This window comes from Telopea speciosissima, chromosome 10, assembly GCF_018873765.1.
Source record: "Telopea speciosissima isolate NSW1024214 ecotype Mountain lineage chromosome 10, Tspe_v1, whole genome shotgun sequence".
NCBI lineage: Eukaryota > Viridiplantae > Streptophyta > Magnoliopsida > Proteales > Proteaceae > Telopea > Telopea speciosissima.
Genome location: NC_057925.1, coordinates 35335234 through 35340933, shown reverse-complemented (window position 1 = coordinate 35340933; position 5700 = coordinate 35335234).

Here is a 5700-nt window from a genome sequence, read left to right as displayed (position 1 = left end):
TGAAGATCAAGTACAAATCATGCAAGTAATATGCTTGTAGGAATAAATAACGCAAATCCCTTCTCAAAATAGCAAGAATTTGGGATTTTTTCCTAATTCCCACTGAGACATTGACAATAATACCAAACAAGTGAGAATGCATCTAAGTTCCATTAAATTCGTGAAATGTATGGGGGATTAAAATGCATTTTCCTAGTACAACACCATTTACCCAAAAATAGTAGGGAAATTTTTGGTTTTGGGAAGGGTTTAACCAACCCTAGCCCTAATCGATGGGTGTAGAAATGAAAAGACATGTTCACAAATAGATTGGAAGCCAAAGAAATAAGAAAAAACAATGTTCCAATACCTTTCATGCAATCTGACACCACACAAAGAAATAGGAAAGAAGAAACCAACAAAAAAAACCCTAGAAGAAGTCTAAGAACAAAATTTAGGAAACTAAAAATGGAGAGAAGACCACAGACCTTGAAGAAGGAAGCTTAAATCTTAGGGTAGAGGAGTTCAAATCCACAAATTGAGGGAGAAAAATCTTGAATGGACGAAGGCTAGGGCTCCCCTGCTCTGTGCTTCCGTCTCCTCCAAACAAGCCAAATGAATTTGAAACGCGCGGTTTGTATTCTTATCAAAATTTTTCGAACGGATTCACTATCATGATTCAGTCTGTGAATCCATTGAGCGTAAAAACTTGAGTTTTCGTTTGAACTGCATGGATGCATGAATAGAATCACGATCAAAGGATCCATCCATAGTTTTGTGCAGCTCGGTCTTTTGGCCAAAATGGACACCCTGAGAATGGACACACGAACGGATTTACATTCCAAATCCATCTGTTAGTCCGTCCAGCCTATTTTGGTGATGGAGTCACGAACGGAGTCAAAGGACTAGTTCTGTCCGTGAATCCATATGCGTTCTAAAGGGCTATTTTGCCTACATTTTTTGCTCAGCCTTACTTTTAAGGCCTTAGCTTCTCTTGTGTGTTGCTGCACGCACTTTGTTTAAAATTTTGTACTAGTTTCCTTGAGACCCCTTACATTGCATTTGTTACCCCCATGTCCTTGTGCTGACCTATGAAGCACCTTATCTATGTCAGGTGCTGAATCATGGTCAATACCCGCAGCCAAAATCGTTCCCCTCCTAGGGATGACGCCGGTGATATCTCTGAGGAAGGTTTGCCTATACCGCCCCCAGTTAACACTAATGCGGATGTTGTCGCACTCTTGGGGAACATTTTGTGAGATATGCAGTGGGAACATCGGGAATCGCAAGATGTGCAGCGCACTTTTATGCAGACTGTGACTACCCTGCTCCAGAATGTGGGACGGGAAGGACAAAGAATACCACCCCTGGTGCGCGTAGTCCCTATTCCTATAGCTACGGCCACACCTATCATTCCTCCCCCAACACCAGTTGCAGTTGAAGTCCCTATAGTGCAAGTATTGCAAAATCCACCTCCTCCCGCTCCGCCTGCTCTACCAGTCCAACATGTGGTGCCAGAGTGGGCTGATGCGTCTAAACTTTCAAAAAACTTCCAGAAGCATCATCCTCCTATTTTCTACAAGCTGATTCATGACTCTACGTTTCCAGCTACATGGATAAGAGATTTGGAAAGGATCTTTGAGGCACTGCCGTAATGGCATTGAGAAGATTCGATGTGCCACTTTCTAACTCTGAGGTGATGTTGATGCATGGTGGCGTTCCTCAAAGGAACACTTTTGGGCCAAGTACCCAAATGTAACCTAGGCTCAATTCACAGAAGCTTTTTCGGGAATTACTTCCCAAGGAACTTTCAAGAGAAAAAGGAAATAGAATTCATGAGCCTCAGCCAGGACTCCAAGTTGGTCCTTGAATACCAATAGGCCTTTGAAGAGTATTTCTATTTTGCTCCGGCACACTTTAAGGCTAAGGAAGTTTAAGGCAAGAAGATTTGAAAGAGGACTGAGAGCCAACTTGAGTACATCTGTGGTGCTGCACAAGTACCCTACTTATTCGGAAGTGGTTCAGGCCGCTAAGTTGATTGAAGATCAAAAGAGAGAGAACTACAGGGCCATACAAGCTGGTAAGAGGCCAATGTCATCTTATGACTCTAAGGGACCTAATAACTTCCAGAAGAGAGGGGCCTACACGACTGTAGCTCCAATTCAGTCCCATAGACCTGATGCGGCCCAAGTACCCAAAGCTACATCTGCTCCTTATTATGGGACCCAGACTCTTGTATGTTACAATTGCAAGGAGTCCGGTCATATGGTCAAGGATTGTCCACATCCTCGACAATCAGGTTCGTGGCCAACTATGACTTCCAAGGCACCCTAAGTAAAGGCCACTGTTCGCCCACTTATTCCTCCTCAAGCAAGCAAGACTTAGGGGCGAATTTATTCTATCACTCATGAAGAAGCCCAATCTGACCCTGGTGTCATCATAGGTATTGTACTTAGCCACCTTAGTGAAATTTTTTATGTTGAGTTTATCATGTTTGACTATTCGGTGTTTGTCCGGCATGATTTTGTGTGTTCCTTACTTGCATATGTGTTATTTAACTCGGGAGCATCGCAGTCCTTTCTATCACCTTCGTTTGCCAAGAAACTACCTATTAGATTGGCCAATATGGAACAGAAGGTGATAGTTTGTACACCAACTGGAAGCAAGGTCAAGCTTGACCAAGCCTTCAACTCTTTCCCTATTCAGGTAAGTGACCATTGGGCTTGAGGCTAGTTTAATAATCCTAGACATGAGAGACTTTGATATCATTCTAGGAATGGATTTGTTGTCCACTCACGAAGCCAGCCTGATCTGCGCAGAGAGGAAGATACTCTTCAAGTCAGAAGAAGGCAAGGAATTTGTGTTCAAGGGCAACAAAAACAAGAAGCCTAAGAAAACAATCATTTCGGCTCTTCAAGTTCAGAAGCTATTGCCGTAAGGTTGTCAATGCTACTTAGCCTCCGGGTTGGACACTGAAGCCAAGATTACACCTATGGAAGAGATAAGTATAGTAAGAGATTTCCCTGACATCTTTTCAGAAGACCTCACACGGTTACCACTGGATCGGGAGACAGAGTTTATGATTGACATGGTGCCCGATGCTGCTCTAGTGTCTAAGGCACCATACAGAATGGCCCCATCAGAATTGAAAGAACTTCAAGAGCAACTCAATGACCTATCAAAGAAGGGCTTCATTAGGCCAAGTGTTTCCCTATGGGGCGCAACTGTATTGTTTGTAAAGAAGGACGGTAGTATGTGTATGTGCATTGATTACCGTGAACTCAATAAGCTTACGATCAAGAATTGATACCCGTTGCCTAGGATCGATGATTTATTCGAACAATTGCAAGGCGCAAGGGTATTCTCCAAGATTGATCTCCGCTCGGGGTATCATCAGTTGAAGATCAGGGGTAGTGACATCAACAAAACATCGTTCAGATCGCGATATGGACACTATGAGTTTCTGGTTATGTCCTTTGGACTGACCAATGCTCTAGCAGCTTTTATGGAATTAATGAACAGGGTATTTCATGACGTGTTGGATAAGTATGTCATCATGTTTATTGACGACATCCTAGTCTACTCCAAGAGAGAAGAAGAGCATGCTAACTACCTTTGCTTTGTGCTGTAGCGCTTGAGAGAAAAGCAACTGTATGCTAAGTTTAGTGAGTGCGAGTTCTAGTTACAACAAGTGACTTTCTTAGGTCATCTGGTTTCTGCTAAGGGTATTGAAGTTGACCCCAACAAGGTACACTCCGTAGTTAACTAGGAGACACCTAAGAATATGGCAGATATTCACAACTTTCTTGGTCTAGCCAACTATTATAAGAGATTTATTGAGAATTTTTCAAAGATCTCTGCTCCTATAACTCGACTGACCCGAAAGGGAGTGAAGTTCGAGTGGTCAAACGACTGCAAGAGGAACTTCCAGGAATTGAAGCAGCGCCTGATTTTGGCTTCGGTACTTACCATTCCAAATGGCACTAGAGGGATGGTAGTTTATAGTGATGCCTCAAAGATGGATCTCGACTGTGTTTTGATGCAGAATGAAAAAAGTGGTAGCCTATGCTTCTCATCAGCTGAAGGATTATGAAAGGAATTACCTAACTCATGACTTAAAGTTGGCGGTTATGGTCTTTGCCCTAAAGATCTGGAGACACTACTTGTATGGAGAAAAGAGTGAGATCTACAGTGACCATAAAAGCCTCAAATATTTTTTCACTCAGAAGGAACTCAACATGAGACAGAGGCATTGGCTGGAACTCATGAAGGACTATGATTGCACCATCCATTACCATCCTGGTATGGAAAATTTTGTAGCGGATGCTCTTAGTCAAAAGTCCCAGACCTTATCCATCGCATCCTTAGTTGTCCAATAAGGAACTTGTTGAAGAAACTACAAGGATGGATTTGGAGTTACTGGTAGAGGGTGTTACTCTATCTCTAGCAGCCTTATCTGTGCAATCAACCCTGGTGGAAAGGATTCAGTCAGCTCAGGCGTCAGATGAACACTTTTAGGAGATCATTGAATCTATCCAAGGTGACACACAGCGAGATCTGGATTTCACATTGACAAATAGCGGCATTCTCATGTTTAGGGATCGGCTATATGTTCCTATGTACAATCAACTGAGGAAGGAAGTGTTGTTAGAAGCACATGATTCTCCCTATTCAATTCACCAACGTAGTACTAAGATGTACAAGGACCTGAAGGGACACAACTGGTGGAGTAAAATGAAGAGGGATGTAGTTGAATTTGTGGCCCGGTGCCTCACTTGTCAGCAAGTAAAGGCAGATAGACAACGACCCCATGGCCTTTTATAGCCATTGCCCGTGCTAGAATGGAAGTAGGAGCATGTTACCATGGACTTCGTCATTGGACTGCCTCATATACCCAGAGGTGTTGATGCTCGATGGATTATTGTGGACAGGTTGACGAAGATGGCTCATTTCATCCCAATCAAAGTCACCTATTCTATGGATAAGCTGGCCCACTTGTACATTGATAACATGGTTCGCCTACACAGAGTTCTAGTTAGCATTATCTCAGATCGGGATCCCAGGTTCACATCCAAGTTTTGGGGCGGATTGCTATGGGCACCTTGTTGAGTTTTAGCACTGCCTTCCATCCACAAACTGATGGACAGTCAGAGAGGATGATACAGACATTAGAAGAATGCTCCGAGCCTGTGCCATTGATATGTAGGGCAATTGGGATGAGCACATCTTGCTTATCGAATTCGCCTACAATAATAGTTATCAAGCTACTATCGGGATGGCACCATTTGAAGCTCAGTATGGGAAGAAGTGTCGGACTCTATTATACTGGGACAAAGTAGGTGAGTGACGCATCCTTGGGCCGAAATTGATCCAAGCAACTTGTGAGAAGGTGGACTGGATCCGTGAATGAATCAAGGCTGCTCAGTCTAGGCAGAAAGGCTATGCAGACCAAAGGCGGAAGGATCTAGAGTTCTCTATCGGTGATAAGGTATTCCTTAAGGTGTCGCCATTAAGGGTGTGATGCGGTTCAACAAGAAGGGCAAGCTAAGCCCGAGATATATTGGGCCCTATAAAATTCTTACGAAGATTGGACTGGTGGCTTATCAGTTAGCGCTTCCACCATCTTTGGATGGCGTGCATAACATCTTCCACGTCTCCACACTGCAAAAGTACATGCATGACCCTAGTCATGTGCTATCTCAGGAACCACCAGAGCTGGCA